Source organism: Hordeum vulgare, chromosome 7H (assembly GCF_904849725.1).
Source record: "Hordeum vulgare subsp. vulgare chromosome 7H, MorexV3_pseudomolecules_assembly, whole genome shotgun sequence".
NCBI lineage: Eukaryota > Viridiplantae > Streptophyta > Magnoliopsida > Poales > Poaceae > Hordeum > Hordeum vulgare.
This window is the reverse complement of record NC_058524.1, coordinates 392205186-392222654: the sequence shown is the minus strand read 5'-3', so window position 1 is coordinate 392222654 and position 17469 is coordinate 392205186. Positions and strand designations below refer to the sequence as shown.

The following is a 17469-nucleotide window of genomic DNA, read 5'->3' as shown; positions in this document are numbered from 1 at the left end:
GGCCAATTAAGGGCTTTTCTATGGCTCTACGTCGACAGGTCCCATTCCCACACATTTCCCTGCCGTCGTGAGGCGCCTCATGAGGCAAGGTCCCGACATCCCCCGATATTGACCAAGCCTGGACGACACCAGGGTATTCAAGTGGCTTTGTGACCGGTAAGGCTCCTAAGGCGCGATGTTCAGGAGCCCCCCTTAACGTTTGAGCGGCTCTACGTCGCTAGGATCCATTCCCGTACATTTCCCAACCGCCACCGTGTGTGATCGAGTCAACGGATGTAGCTACGGGGTCAAGCCCTACCACCCGTGATAACGACCGAATATCCTAAGACGATATCAAGGGCGGTAGGTGGCTTTGTGACCGGTAAGGCCCCTGAGGTGCGATGCTCAGGAGCACCCTTTTGATGTTCAAGCGATTCTGATTTTATCTTGCCGATTGTGGCCCTGGGGAGCCGCGGGGCTTCCCCAGCCCCGCGTCGGGACGACGTGCACCGGTCGGGTCCCCCGAGCGAGGGGGTAGATCGCCCAAAGAAGCAAGCTAGGCAATGTGTGAGGTCGCCAAGTGGATGCAGAAGAAATTAAAGAAAATTGTGCAAATGGTACGACGTGCAGAAGTATGCCCTGAATATTTGAAGTCCATGCGGTCAGCAGACACTTCCTAAGACAGTAGATCCAAAAAGTTACCTCGAATAGCTCCCTTGTGCCTGAGGAGCCCCTCGTGAGGCCTGGCCCTCAGCGCCCATGCGTGCATCGTGGTTGCCGTTGGTGACCCATGCCAATTGTGTCTCATCGCCGCATTTGACTCGTCCTCCTGAGGCCTAGGGTTCGGCCCTACGTACTTCTTCCGCGGGGAAGGCGGCTGGCATTGCGTCCCGCGTCTTGAGGGCGCCGCCGTGCGTGCGCCTCTTGGGCCCGGCTCAAGGAGGGCCGCCGAAGCGTTCCTCACTCCTAAGGATGATATGCGTCGGGGGGGGGGGCCTGAAGCTCTTCCTCGTCGGGAGCGTCAGGTGATGCCGCATACTCCAGCACGTACGGCTCCATGTAGGTGTTCGGTAGTCCTCCGTGGCCGCTGAGTAGTGCGACAGTGGCGGTCTCTCTAGGTGGTGGAGGGGGATCCCCCCGGCTGTACTGCTCAGAGATCTTCCTGCGATAGGCCTTTGCGCGAAGTCACTTGTTCTTGTTTCTGCCGTTGGTTGGTCCCGGCGGCGCCCGGTGCTGATTCCCTCCTTAGTGCCCCGACATGTGTCCGTTGTCGTAGTTCGCCCGTGCCAATGCCTCCACCCACTGTTGGCTGCACCGGAGGGAGCACTCCTGTCTGGCCGCCCCGGTGTGTCGGGGCCGACCTGGTCTTGGTGATGCATCGATCGTTCCGCCGTTCTCTTCGCGCCCCTGGTGGTTGTCAGCGTGATGCGCCTCAGCCGCCGGAACCTGGAGGAGGAGAGGGGCTGCATGAGGCGTGTCTCTCTCAGCCCCGCCCAGCATAGGAGGGGCCCCATTGCTCGCAGCCCTGGGGGATGGCATGGGGTGCGAGCCCCCGGTGCCCGACACTTGCTGCCTTGAAGAAGAGCGCGGTTGGTTGGCCCTCTGGGCGATGGCGACAAGTTCCATGACATGGTCTGCCCAGGCGTCGAAGCCCCCTTGCGTCGATCGTTGACGGAGCATCTCACCCACCATCTGCAACGCATCGTGCGCACAGAGGTCCCCCAAGTTGATGCAGCGCATAGTGGGTGCCGGGGGCACCACCCAGCTGCTGTGAGCCTGGGTGGTGTGGGTGGTTGCGACGGTGGAGACGACGTTGACGATCTGGTACGAGCCGGCCGGTACCACAACACCGCTGTGCACACTTCCGGCCGCCGTAACATAGTGGTTGGAGGCCAGCCCGATGAGGCTCGAAGAAGCTGGTTGGGCGTCGGCCATCGGAGGAACGAGCCTAGGGAAGACGAAGCTCAGTGAAGACCTTAACACGCCCCTACCTGGAGCGCCAAATGTCAGATTTCGGGCTCCGCAAAACCCTAAAGATTTGAACTAAGGTGCGTGTATGAAGTTCTCTCACGGCCTAACCTCGTCTAGCTCGCTACTCGATGGGAACAACGAGGCACTCACTCGATGGCGAGGGGAACACAGAGCACAACAGTTTACCCAGGTTCGGGCCACTGTGAAGCATAAAACCCTACTCCTGCTTTGGTGGATTGCCTCTCGTGGAGGTTGGTGGATGAACTAGTATAGTGTTCTTCAGGCTCCTGAGGCTGGAAGGCCTAGTGGTGTGTAGGTGTGTGATTGAGAGTCGATCAGGTCCCTCTCTATGAAGCAACCTATCCTCTATTTATAGTGGCGGCCTTGGTCCTCTTCCCTTATAGTTTCAGCTGGAAGGGATCCCACAATGGCCAATTTCGAAGGGGGACAGGGGAATATGCTCCCCTGCCCAAAGGTAGTCTTCCCGTGCAAAGTAACTGCCCGCGCTGCAGGGACGTGCCTGGGGGTGACATCCATCCCGTAGGCGAGCGGCCAGGGTCCTATTACACCAGAATGGAAACCTTTAGAGGATGCCCTCGGGACCTGCGTTCGTCCTTGCCCCCTTTGCACCAAAGGGGGAACTGCTCCACTCCGCTATCTGCTGCTTTCTTGTCCTTCCCTTGCGTCACCCTTGACTCCTGAGGCCGGGCCTCGCCTCGCAATATCCGCCGATCCGGAGGGGTCCTGAGGAGCCCCCCTACGGGTCTTGATGCTGCTCCTCGTTGCGAGGCTTGGCCCCTCGCGAGGGCCTTGTCCTGAGTGATGTCGGGCCTGTTGGTTTTCGGTTGATGAAGTGGGCCAGCCCTGGGCCGAAGGCAGGCAGGTCTGGGTACCCCATTCCCAGAACACCGACAACGTTCCCCCAACAGTGGTATCAGAGCTAGGTCTATGCGTAGATAACATGCACAAGTAGAACACAAAGAGTTTGTGGGCGTTGATGTTCACATTGCTTAGTTCCTTAATCTGATTTTGATTTGGAGGTATTGTGGGATGAAGCGGCCCGGACCAACCTTACTCGCCCACGCATGAGAGACCGGTTCCACCGACTAATATGCAACTTATTGCATAAGATGGCTGGCGGGTGTGTCTCTCTCCCACTTTAATTGAATCAGATTCGACAGAGGCGGTCCTTGTAGAAGGTTAAATAGCAACTTGATTATCACCGTTGTGGCTTCGCATCGGTAAGAACGGTTCTTCCTAGTTACCCATTGCAGCCACGTAAAACATGCAACAACAAAGTGGAGGACGTCTAACTTGTTTTTGTAGGGTATGTTGTGATATGATATGGTCAATGACATGATGAGATATATGTGATGTATGAGATGATCATGTTTTGTATAGAATTATCATGACTTGCATGTCGATGTGTACGGCAACCTGCAGGATCCATAGGGTTTTATTTAATTATTTGTAACTTTTTTGCTTTACTTGATCACTATGGGTTAGCAATAGTGGTAGAAGCATAGTTGATGCAACAACCCAAATGGCGACACGATGATGGGGACGATGATGATGGAGATTATGCTGTCATACCAGTGACGATGGAGATCATGCTGGTGCTTTGGAAATGGAGATCAAAAGCACAAGATGATGATGGCCATATAATGTCACTATTATGATTTGCATGTGATGTTAATCCTTTTATGCATCTTATTTTGCTTAGGACGACGATAGAATTATTAGATGACCCCTCACTAAAATTTCAAGATAAAATTATGTTCTCCCCAAGTGTGCTCTGCTGCGAAGGTTCGTCGTTACGAAGCACCACGTGATGATCAGGTGTGGTAGACTCTATGTTTGCATACAACGAGTATAAGCCAGTTTTGCACATGCAAAACACTTGGGTTAAACTTGATGAGCCTAGCATGTACAGACATGACCTCAGAACACACGAGACCGAAAGGTCGAACATGAGTTGTAACAGTCCGAAACCGATGCTCCAGAAGATTTCCTTTTTATTTCGTTGGCGTCCTGTGATTTATTGGTTGTTGCATTCATCATTGCATCATGCGCATCATCCGCATTGCTTCAGCACTCTGTTGTCGTCATTTTTTCAAAACTTGCAGCGGTTGTTAGTTACCGGTTCCTTCTGTTCTTGCCATTGACCGCCTCGAGACCAACCACACACGCACATATCAGCGACATCATTTATATATTGTTTTTAAAAGTGCCTGTAAAAATTTCTCGGAATGGGTTGAAAGTCGGTGTGTGGTCTTAATATAGTGTAGGTAGACCGCCTGCCAAATTTCGTCGCATTCGGAGTCCGTTTGTTACCCAAACCGTTAAACCTATAGCGACACAATAGCTGGTCATATCAAGACGTTTTTCGTCTTATAAAAACTAGTTGTCGGGCTGCCCGTCTTCCCTCTCTTCTCATGCCTAGCCCCTCTACGTAGTGCACACACCCCTCGCGCGTGTCCGATACCTTCCCCGAACCTTAAATGTACGATTGTGACCGTTGGGTCTGGATCAACCCTCATCAGTTTTGCAATTGAATCCCTCACCTATTTTTTTCGACCGTCTGATCTAAATCAGAGGTTCCGAATTCCGAATCTAGTTATATTTTCCCCTATATATAGACCACCCTATACCAATTTCAGAAGAAACCTAGCCCATGTTCCTCCCTCGTTTTCCTGTGCGCTGCCACCCAGTTCCTGGCTCCCTCGTTTTCACCAGCAGACCAACCAAGTCCTCCAGATCTCATCTCTCTCCCGATCCCCACTTTGCCTCCTTCCTCCAGCTGCCACTAACATCACGCCAGGGAGAGTTGCTCTTCCTGTCGATTTCCATGGCGGCTGCTCCGAGAACCGTAGTAGGAGCTCAGCGCTGCATGAAGCACTCTTAGCATCCTCCTCACGGACCCCATCCATGCGTGTTGTCGCTGTTGACCTCGCGAGCTCCGCTTCCGGCCAGGTCCGGCGAGCCGTGCCTGGATCTGACCGACCTTTACCCGTCCCCCTGGCCCCTACTGGACCTCCTCGCGGCCGACGACCCGTGCACCGCCTCACCCCCATCATACGGAGCTTGAGAGCCCGTGCGCCTCGGTGCCTCCTCCGAGCAGCGCCCTCTGGACTCCTCCGCGCCATGCCAACCACCGATCTCTGCTCCAGCAAGCTATTGTGCCTTGCCGCTGTTGTGCTGCCCCTCGCATGGCCTGTGCCCTATGCACCATGGCCGTCGACCAATAACTCTGGCAACTCCATGTTGTTGATGCCACCAGTTTCTGCTACTCCCCTCGAGCCTATCCATGGCCATCGAACACGTCCCAGCTGTGGTGAGCATCACATCCACAAACCCCGCTGCCTTCGAATGTGACTGGTTCATTTTGTCCTCGGCGCTGTTGCCTGAAGCCTCTTGTGGAATTTATTTTTGGGTCACGTCGACTCCATTGCCAAGACCGGAGTTTGACACAACCGCGGTAACACCAAGTGTCATGAATGATCTTCATCGCTCCGCATGAGTACCACTCGTCATGGATCCGGCAACACCAACTGTACCACTACCGTCACCGCAGAGCCGACAAGACCGTCAAGTGAACGACTACTTTCACGACTTTCAATACGATGATGTGAGGACATCTACTTCCTCTACAAACTTGATCTGTCATGAAATGCATGCTTTGAAGGTATAACCCCGAGTCGACCATGCATAAATGAATGTTTTCGATGTATAAGATGCGTGTGTTTGCATCGTGTAGTACGCTAGTTGCAGGTTCCTCTTTTCGTTTCACTAACGTGTGGGAACCCGGTAACCAGAATCACCCCACCATCTTAGCATGACACGCACACGACCACATTTGTTCTTTTGCACCGACATCTCAATGAGTTGCTAGAACCAGAATGTTACCATGGTACCATTTTCGGATTCATCGCCATGGCACCCCTTTCTTTTTGTCGGGATGACAAATGGTCCACATCGTATTGTATGTCAACGTTTTTCATAAAATTACATCTAAGTTAATTTGTCATCCACATTCACGTTAAAACATTTAAATTAATGTTGCATTAAATTGCCTAATAACATGCTAAAATGGTTTATGCCATATCTAAATAACCATAACTTAGATTAAAATGATACAAATATGCAACTTGACTAGAAAAATGTGTAGAATAACATGGTGGCATTTATTTTGTTGTTTAACAACTCTAAAATTGTGTTCTAGGTAGAATAGTACCAAAATCTTAATTTGCATATGGGGATTTTCAAGAATTGTTATTCGTTGTTCCGGCCTCATTTAAACTAGCTTAGAATTTCATGTAGCTTCATAATATCTTGCTGCATCCATGATTTAACATGCTTGTGGCTGTCATTTGCATACATTTTGCATTCATGGCATATAATCTTGTGATGGTCATATATTTTAGACCGTAACTCCGTTTTAAATGAGATATATATGTAAATTGACTAGAATGACGTGTAGAATCACATGGTCCACTTAATTTTGATTTTTAATAAATTTAAAATGTGTTTATTTCAGATCTGGACTAATCTCTAAATTAACATATGGGGTCATTTCAGATATACTATAAGTTGTTTCCGACCTCATTTAAAATGCTTAGATAGTGTAGTTTATTTATGCATAACCTTCTTGCCATGTTTAACAACATTTAACATTGTCGTGTACCTAAACGGGAGTGAACTAAGTAATTCAAATATGGAGTTTCATCAATATGTAACTCGTTGCATATTGAGCTTCATTTAATGTGTAGGAGTTGATTGTTCTGCTTTGCCATACCATGCATAATTAATTCAACATGCATCATATTTGTTTGCGCATCATGTTCTGCTTTTCATGCATAATTAATTGTTCTGCTTTTCATGCATATGTTGTGGTGTTTGTCGTGTGTTGATTGTTGTTTTCAGATTATTTCTTCTCGATAGAGTTCCGACCCGCTTCAGAGTGTGAGGATTCATTTGACTATGTTAGTTCATCTACTTCATGGATTCGTTCTTCTTCCAAGCGGGATCACATGCAAGATGATCATTTCCCAAGATACCACTACTATCATTGTGATGCTAGTTTTATCGCTTCTATCATTATGTCTTGTTACCTACCACTTAAATGCCAACCTCCCAACATTGCCATGAAAAGCCTTTAACCCCCCTTCAGATCCCAGCAAACCCCTGTTTGTCTATGTTACTGCTTGCTCAGCCTTCTTATAGCGTTGGTAGTTGCAGGTGCATTTGCTTTCCATGTGACAACATGGATTCCTTGTTATATCACCATATTATTGCCATTTAATTTAATGCACCTATATACTTGGTAAAGGATAGAAGGCTTGTCCTTCTAGCTCGATGTTTTGTTCGACCTTTGCCGCCCTAGTTACTTGTGTACCGGTGTTAAGTTCCATATTGGATGCTCCTAACATATTTTGGGTTGTTATGGGGACCCACTTGATTTTAGTTTTGTGACAAAACTGTTCCGGCAAGGCCCAACATTGGTACTATTGCTTAATAACAACTAATAAAAATTTGCATAGGGCATTGATCACCTCGTGGATAATTAGTCAACCCCTGGGCAAGTGCTCCTCATGAGTGTTGGTCCAAACTAGAGCATCGTGCGGGACCACTCGGGGGCAACTTGGGCGATTTGTGTCAGGTTGCCGTATGCTTAGCTTATCCGGCGTGTCCTGAGAATGAGATACGTGGCTCTTATGAGGGTCATCGCCACATTGGGCAGTCTTGCTGGATGTGTTTTACCCTTCTCGAACGTCTTATGTGGGGGATTCTGAGGATACTTTGGGCTATCTCGAGGTTGACGTTTCCATCGGAATTTCTGAGGAGACTACAGGTCTTTCGTTGTTGAGGTTATTCCACATAGCTTGTGGTAGTTTGTGATGGACTAGTTGGAGCACCCCTGCAGGGTTAAATATTTCTGAGAGCGGTGCCTGCGATTATGTAGCAACTTGGAAACTTTGTTTAACACCCGGTCATAGCAAACTTGAAGTAAACATAATTAAAATATGCCAAATGTGTGCGTAACCTGACTTTCTCTTCTTGTGAGCTCTGTATCCAAGAGAGGACACAGTGGGGTTATGTTTGACTCGTAAGTAGGTGTTGAGGAACATTTCTTGATCATTATTAGTTCACGACCGTTTATGCATAGATCACCCCCTCTTATTCTTGTACTCGTAAGTTAGCCACTCAAATAAATGCTTAGTTGCTTGCTGCAGCCTCACCTATTAACCATATCTCACCCATTAAGCTTTGCTACTCTTGATACCTTTGGAAATGAGATTGCTGAGTCCCTATGGCTCACAGATTACTAAAACAACAGTTGTAGGTACAAGTAAAGCGGTACTTTGATGTGAGCGCGATGATTGTTCTATTTGTAGTTTCTTCTTCTTCTTCTTCTTCTATCTAGGATGGGTTCTAGGTTTACAACCTTAGATAGCAAGGATAGACATAGTTTTATCGTTTATTGTCATCCATAGTCAGACCCTGCTCTTCTGAATGGTTTTTGAATGTATGTTTGTATTGAGGTGATCATGATTAGATTGTGGTGAGTGTAAGCCAATTCCATATAGTCATCTCTTCTTTACATGTACTTGTAACAATATCCATTCTTGTGAAACGATGAGATGCGCTTCTATCCCTGTCGAGGCCCTCATAACAAAAAAAGGGTAGGATCACATCTTGGGCATTGCATCAGTCATATAGTAGATATGATCAACATGGAGATGTTCACCATTGAAGCCAACTCATCTCACGTGATGATAGGACTTGAATTGGTGGATTTGGATCAACATGGATATGTTCACCATCAAAACCACCTGAGGGTTGTTAATTTGAGTGGGTGTTCTTAAGTAATATGATTAATTGAACCCATTATCATGACATAGTCTAAGTTGTCTTTGCAAATTATGTTGTAGATGAATGGCTCGCGCAGTAGCTCCCCTGAATTTTAATGCGTTCCTAGAGAAAGCTAAGCTGGAAGATGATGGAAGTAACTATGCGTACCGGGTCCGTAATCTAAGGATTATCCTCACGGCTTCGCAAAAGGCTTATGTCCTTGATGCACCGCTTGAGACAGCACCCCTTCTAGCGGCATTTGCAGATGTTGTGAACATCTCACAGGCGCACGTGGATGACTACTCAATAGCTTAGGGCGCCATGTTGTATGTCTTGGAATCATGACTTCAAAGGTGTCTTGAAAGCCATGGAGCATATGAGATGTTCCACGAGTTGAAGTTAGTTTTTGAAGTTAATGCCCGAATTGAGAGGTATGAGACCTCCGATAAATGCTTTGCCTGCAAGATGGAGGAGAACAATTCTGTCAATGAACACATACTCAGAATGTCTGGGTACTAAAACCGTTTGGCTCAGCTTGGAGTTGAGCTTCCACTCGAGACGATCACTGACAGATTTCTTCAGTAGCTGCCACCTAGCTATAAGTGCTTCGTGATGAACTCTAATATGCAGGGGATGAACAAGTCACTCTTCAAGCTATGCGCGATGCTGAAAGTGTCGGAAGTAGAAATAAAAAGGGGCATCAAGTGTTGATGGTGAATAAAACCACTCGTTTCAAGAAGGGACAGGGCAAGAAGAAGGGAAACTTCAAGAAGAATGACAAGTAAGTTGCCGCTCCCATGAAGAAACACAAGGATGACCCCAAGCCTGAGATTGAGTGCTTCTATTGCAAGGGAACTGACCACTAGAAGCAGGATTTGCCCCAAGTGTCGGTGCACTAGAGACTCGGGTCCCTCGTGCCCTAGACTTGTGCACGGGCATCGGCGACGCCCCTGACAGCAATGCACCGGGAAGAACAACAGGAAGGCAATCCAAGACCCACCAAGGCCACGCCCTTCCCTCTCTCCAGGGGCGTGGAGTACAAGGGCTCCACATACAAGGCCTAGGCAAGCCCTCCTTGCCGGGAAGGTTCCCAAGGCCCCGGCAAGCCCACTTCCCTGGGAAGACTCCCGAAGAATAGCTAGACCCCGACAAGTCTCCCTTGTCAGGATGGCCCACACAGACTGACGAGGCCCCCAACAAGCCCTCCTTGCCGGGAAAGTATTCAAGACCCCGGTAAGCCTTCCTTGCCGGGAAGGTGACCAATTCTTCCGTCAGAGACTCCAGGCCAGCAAGCCCCCTTCCGATCGCCAGGTGTCCTCCCCCGTTTCTACCATAATCCGACTGCTCCAGCACATCCCTCATGTGCCAGCACAAGAGCGAGGAGTCGATTCACCTCGGTACGTGTCGCGAGCACCTTGCGGCAGGTCAGGGGTCAGATAAGGCATTTACTGCCCCTAACACCACCGAAGAAGTAGAGCGGTGAACACTGTTCACTGTGCACCCCGTGAGCACGCTGTTGGTGACCCCTTTGCTTATAAAAGGAGGCCCAAGGCTCATTCTTAGGGGTTGGACTTTTTGAGGATTGGAGACTCCCTAATCACCTACTAAGTTACTGTAGCAAAACCACCCTACAGTAAGCACACAATACAAACTAAGCAGGAGTAGGGTTTTATGCGCCAAGCGGCCCGAACCTGGGTAAAAGACCTTGCCGGTGTTGATAGCTAGTTTCGCTCTCGACGCCTTACCTATCTCTCTCGCCGAACGATGAAGGTACTCCTTGAGTTTTCCATAGGTGTCGGTTTTCCCGAGATCTTTGCCACGCCAGGTAGGGGGAGCGGTGGTTGAGAGGTTTTTCGTGGATTCAAGCAAGTTCCGCCCCAGGTCTTGGGAAGTTGAGCGCACCACTGCGGTCCCTCGAAGCAGGGCTCAACGGTGGTCGCTCCACTTCGCCACGGCCTCCTAATGCAGCCGCGAGCGCCCCGTTGCACGAATGCAGGCCAGGGAGACGGAGACCTCGAGCTCGAAGACATCCGGCTGATGCACCGCTCCGGGACAGTGCGCTGCTGTCGAGGGTGTGTCTGGGGGGTTCGGCGAGGCCTCCGGCGCATACTTCGGCCAACGCACCTCCACGGAGTGATGCATAGCCGTCGAGAATGCGCCCATAGGCCCCGAAAATCAGGCACGCTCTCCAGCCGAAACGCTTCCCCCCCGGAAGCATCACGTCGTCGCCAGAGATGCGCTCGGGGTCTCCGTCAGCAAGGCCTGGCAAAACAGGAAAATGAGTCATGCTCCGGCAACCCCCTTCTATACAACAGTCGAGAACTGTCGGCATGTACTTTGCCGGAGGGGAAGTTGCCGGAAGAATATAGTCTCCTGCTTGCCGGGACATGAGGCCCCGGCAAAGGACTCAAGCGCCGCGTGGAGAAGTGCCGCGACATGACAGATAAGGGATAAATTTTCAGATGAGATTTCAAAGAAGATAGGTTGTTTCCTTTCTGGCAGATCCCAAACCTTGTTTGAGAAACCTGCACGTAGATGGAGCCTTGTCAGGATCAGTGTGCCTTAGTTCTGTTTCGAAGTAGTTCAACAACCTGAACAGCCACAGAGCGCCTTCACAATGTTTCGAACCTGTTCAACACACTAAGCGGCTACATAGCACCTTATTTCGCCCCGAGCCGCGCTCGATGATCTAACGGTTGCACTAAGTGCGGCAAGGAGCCTTGCCGGTAATGACCCCTCAAGCTAACTGCTAAGGATCTTTTCCTCCAAATACTAGCGGCAGGACCAGTCATGCCGACAAGCTTCCGGAAAATGCAAAAGGCGCATCATACAAGGGGAAGTGTGAGACACAAAGGAAACAACATTTCATTCATTTGTTTGAAACAAACTCACACATATTACAAGAATGATTTTTGCTACTCTAACCTATTGTACTGTCTTTTGGCGAGGGACGTGCTCGCCGGACACAAGTTCAAGAAGACAAAAAGGCGGAGCTCGTTGCTACCTCTTGAGCTTGCGTTGGTTTTTGCCTTGAAGATGAAAGGGTGATGCAGCACAGTAGCAGTACGTATTTCCCTCAGTTTGAGAACCAAGGTATCAATCCAGTATTAGTATCATGACAAGTCACCATTGTACGTGCGCAAAAACAAACAAACTTGCACCCAACGCTATAAAGGGGTTGCCAATCCCTTCACGATTAATTGCAAGGTGAGATCTGAAGGTGGAAAGTGCCACAAAGTAAAAGTGTAGATCTGAAAATATGATGGGAAGTAGACCCGGGGGCCATAGTGTTCACTGGAGGCTTCTCTCATGATAGCAAGTATTACGGTGGGTCAACAAATTACTGTCGAGCAATAGATAGAACCGCGCAAAGTCAAGATGATATCTAATGCAATGATCATGCATATAGGCATCACGTCTGAGACAAGTAGACCGATACTGTCTGCATCTACTACTATTACTCCACACATCGACCGCTATCCAGCATGCATCTAGTGTATTGAGTTCATTACAAACAGAGTAACGCCTTAAGCAAGATGACATGATGTGGAGGGATAAATTCATGTAATAGATATAAACCCCATCTTTTTACCCTTGATGGCAACAACACGATGCGTGCCTTGCTACCCCTTCTGTCACTCGCTAAGGACACTGCACGGTATGAACCCAAAACCAAGCACTTCCCCCATTGCAAGAATTATAGATCAAGTTGGCCAAACAAAACCCACAACTCGAAGAGAATTACAAGGATACGAAATCATGCATATAAGAGATCAGAGGATACTCAAATAATATTCATAGATAATCTGATCATAAATTCACAATTCATCGGATGTCGACAAACACACCGCAAAACAAGATTACATCGGATAGATCTCCATGAAGATCATGGAGAACTTTGTATTGAAGATCGAGAGAGAAGAAGACATCTAGCTACTAGCTATGGACCCGAAGGTCTGTGGTGAACTACTCACGCATCATCGGAGAGGCAATGATGTTGATGAACAAGCCCTCCGTGTCCGAATCCCCCCTCCGGCAGGGCACCAGAACGTGCCCAGATGGGATCTTGCGGAGACAGAAGCTTGCGGCGGCGGAAAAGTATTTTCGTGGCTCTCTCTCTCGCAGTTTTGGATTTTTAGAGAATTTATAGGCGGAAGAAGTAGGGCAAAGGAGCCATGGGGGGCCCACAATCCTGCTAGGAGCGCCCCCAGGCCGCGGCTAGGGGGCTTGCGACCTCCCTCGGGGTCCTAGCCTTAGTTCTCAAGTCCCTGCGTATCTTCTGTTATGGAAAAAATCATTCTGCTGGTTTTATTCCGTTTGGACTCTGTTTAATATTCTTCTCTGAAAAAGGTCAAAAAACACGAAAAAAACAGAAACTGACATTTGGCACTGAGTTAATAGGTTAGTCCCAAAAACGATATAAAATAGCATATTCATGCATACAAAACATCCAAAGTTGACAAGATAATAGCATGGAACCATCAAAAATTATAGATACGTTGGAGACTTATCACTCGCGGCGCGGTCAGGGCTGGCTCCCCCAGGACCAGCACTGTGCGGATGAGAACGGGAACAGCCCCGACAAGCACTTCCTGGCCCCCTCTCGCTTGATACCAGAGGGCAGGGGCCAGGAAGGGGCGAAGGATCCGGAGCCCGCGAGCGCACCTCCTCCAGGAGCTGGGGCACCAGCGCCCGCTCCGATGAGGTGGCCCAAGCAGAGGGCATGGGGAAGTCACAGCTTGCGGAGGTTCCTCCCTCTCGAACACGAGGCACCAACGCTAGCTCCGACAAGATAACCCCACTAGGCGGGGAAGAGGCGTGAGCGCGCCCCGGCGGCAGGGCCGGCAGTCAGTCGAAGCTCGGGGTGTCGTACTCCGACTTGATCCCCCGAGATCCTGACCTGCCAAGACCGCCACTGCCGCCGTTGTCCTCCTCGTCCCTATCGCTAGAGGAGGGACATTCAGTGCCCTCGAGCTCTCTTCGTAGCAGCCGAGACACCCACGTGAGCGCCCGTAAAACTTGACGGATAGCATATTATCCTCCGCTAGCTTGAAGCGGAGGATATGCCCATCCTCTAGGCTATGGGCGTGGGCGAAGGCTTTACAGCCCCGCCCGAGCAACATGGAGAGGCGTTTTGGGTACTCCACATATACCTGTATAGTGTCGTGGGAGCAACCGTACGCCCGCAACCACAAGATAGGGGGCTTGGCGGCCTCCATCGCCCTAGCAAAAGGGCGAGGTAGGTGCAAAAGGTCCCGAGGGACGCCGTCAGTTCCACGACGAACTGCAGCGCCGTCCCGTCCGAGTGCCCGCCCCACGGAGAAGAAGCCGACCCTGGGGGAGAAGACGGATATGCTTGCTACCTCTTGAGCTTGTGTTGGTTTTTCCCTTGAAGAGGAAAGGGTGATGCAGCATAGTAGCGATAAGTATTTCCCTCAGTTTGAGAACCAAGGTATCAATCCAGTAGGAGTATCAAGATGAGGCACCAATGTACCTATGCAAAAACAAACAAACTTGCACCCAACGTTGTAAAGGGGTTGTCAATCCATTCACGGTTATTTGCAAGGCGAGATCTGAAGGTGGAAAGTGCACCAAAGTAATTTTGAGGATCTGAAAATATGATGTGAAGTAGACCCCGGGGCCATAGTTTTCACTAGAGGCTTCTCTCATGATAGCAAGTATTACGGTGGGTGAACGAATTAATGTGGAGAAATTGATAAAACCGCGCAAAGTCATGATAATATCTAAGGCAATGATCATACATATAGGCATCACGTCCGAGACAAGTAGACCGATACTGTCTGCATCTACTACTATTACTCCACACATCGACCGCTATCCAGCATGCATCTAGTGTATTGAGTTCATAACAAACAGAGTAACGCCTTAAGCAAGATGACATGATGTAGAGGGATAAATTCATGCAATATGATATAAACCCCATCTTTTTACCCTTGATGGCAACAACACCATGCGTGCCTCGCTACCCCTTCTGTCACTAGGTGAGGACACCGCACGGTATGAACCCAAAACCAATCACTTCTCCAATTGCAAGAATTATAGATCAAGTTGGCCAAACGAAAATCACAACTCGGAGAGAACTACAAGGATACGAAATCATGCATATAAGAGATCAGAGGAGAATAAAATAATATTCATAGATAATCTGATCATAAATCGACAATTCATCAGATCTCGACAAACACACAGCAAAAGAAAGTTATATCGGATATATCTCCATGAAGATCATGGAGAACTTTGTATTAAAGATCCAAGAGAGAGAAGAAGCCATCTAGCTACTAGCTATGGACCCGAAGGTCTATGGTGAACTACTCATGCATCATCAGAGAGGCAATGGTGTTGATGAAGAAGCCCTCCGTGTCCGAATCCTCCCTCCGACAGCGCAGCAGAACGGTCCCAGATGAGATCTTGCGGAGACAGAAGCTTGCGGCGGCGGAAAAGTATTTTCGTGGCTCTCTTCCGTGGTTTTGAATTTTTAGAGAATTTATAGGTTAAAGGGGTAGGGCAGAGGAATCACATGGGGCCCACAAGCCTGTCAGGCGCGGCCCCCCAGGCCGCGGCTAGGGGGCTTGCGACCTCCCCCGAGGTCCCCTGCCTTGGTTCTCAAGTCTCCTGCATATCTTTTGTTATGTAAAAAATCATCCCATGAGTTTTATTCTGTTTGGACTCGATTAATATTCTCCACTAAGAAAGGTCAAAAACACGGAAAAAATAGAAACTGGCACTTGGCACTCAGTTAATAGGTTAGTCCCAGAAAAAGTTATGAAATAGGATATTCATGCATACAAAACATCCAAAGTTGACATGATAATAGCATGGAACCATCAAAAATTATAGATACGTTGGAGACGTATCAAGCATCCCCAAGCTTAACTCCTGCTCGTCCTCGAGTAGGGAAGTGATAAGACTGATTTTTTGATGTGGAATGCTACCTAACATATTTGTTCTTTGTAACTTATTTCTTGTGGCATGAATGTTCAGATTCGTAAGATTCAAAACAATATTTTACTATTGACATGAAAACAATAGTACTTCAAGCATACTAGCAAAGTAATCATGAACCTTTGTAATAACAAGGCTAAAGAAAGTTATCCCTACAAAATCATATAGTCTGGCTATGCTCCATCATCGCCACACAACGAATTTGAATCATGCACAACCCCGATATTGGCCAAGTAATTGTTTTTGCACTCTTACTTTCTCAATCCTTTTTAACTCTCACGCAATACATGAGAGTGAGCCATGGACATAGCACTATAGGTGGAATAGAGTGTGGTGGAGGTTGTGACGCAAAAAGGAGAATATGGTCACATCGACTCGGCGTATCAATGGGCTATGGAGATGCCCATCAATAGATATCAATGTGAATGAGTAGGGATTTCGATGCAACGGATGCACAAGAGCTATAAGTGTGTGAAAGCTCAAAAGGAAAACTAGTGGGTGTGCACCCGACGTGCTTGCTCACAAAGACCTAGGGAAATTTTGAGGAAGCCCATCATTGGAATATACAAGCCAAGTTATACAATGAAAATTCCCACTAGTATAAGGAGTGATAAAACAAGAGACTCTCTATCATGAAGAACATGGTGCTATTTTGAAGCACAAGTGTGGAAAAAGATAGTAGCATTGTCCCTTCGCTCTCTTTCTCTTTTTTTTGTTTGGGTTCTTTGGCCTCTTTTTTCTCATTTTTTTGCTGGGCATCTTTGGCCTCTTTATTATTTCCTCACATGGGACAATGCTCTAATAGTGATGATCATCACACTTTTATTTACTGACATCTCAATACTTAGAAGAATGATGACTCTATAGGAAGTGCCCCCGGTAGTGTACCGGGATGTGCAACGATCTAGCTTAGCGTACTTCATTGAAACATCTTGCTAGCTATCTTACGATCATGCAATGGAAATATGAAAGTGACGGCACATGTGAAGAGACGGAACGGTGGAAGTTGCATGGCAATATATCTCGGAATGGCTATGAAAATGCCATAGTAGGTGGGTATGGTGGCTGTTCTGAGGAAGGTATATGGTGGGTTTGTGCACCGACGAAAGTTGCGCGGCACTAGAGAGGCTAGCAATGGTGGAAGGTGAAAGTGCATCTATACCATGGACTCACATTAGTCATGAAGAACTCATATACTTATTGCTAAATTTTTATTAGTAATCGAAACAAAGTGCTAAATGCATACTCCTAGGGGAAGGGTTGGTAGGTGTTAACCATCGCGCGATACCGACCGCCACACAAAGGATGACAATCAATAAATCGATTATGCTCCGACTTCCTAACAAAGCGGTTCACCATACCTGCATGCTACGGGAATCACTAATTTCAACACAAGTATTTCTTGGTTTACAACACCCTACTAACATAACTCTAATATTACCATATCCATATCTCAAAACTAACTATGAGGAATCAGACTTCTCTTACAAATCAATGCCCTTGAATATGGAAGTTTTTATTATATCCTCTTTGGATGCCTATCACCTTTAGGACTAATTTAATAGCACACGGCAATTACCAAGTTACTTAGAGAGAGCACTCTCAAAAGGATATAAGTGAAGATCGAGAGTTTTTATTTCTTCCAAATATGACACCGCCGTGCTCTAAAAAGATCTAAGTGAAGTACTAGAGAAAAGTTGTGTA

At 48.1% G+C, this 17469-nt stretch overlaps 1 long non-coding RNA gene across 1 annotated transcript; it reads left to right on the top strand.

The window, feature by feature from the left end:
- The first annotated feature begins 4632 nt into the window (after positions 1-4632).
- On the top strand, positions 4633-5863 carry LOC123411009. Its single transcript, XR_006613158.1, has 2 exons — positions 4633-5284; positions 5407-5863. It is a non-coding gene; the product is annotated as an uncharacterized LOC123411009 (long non-coding RNA).
- Positions 5864-17469: the final 11606 nt, after the last annotated feature.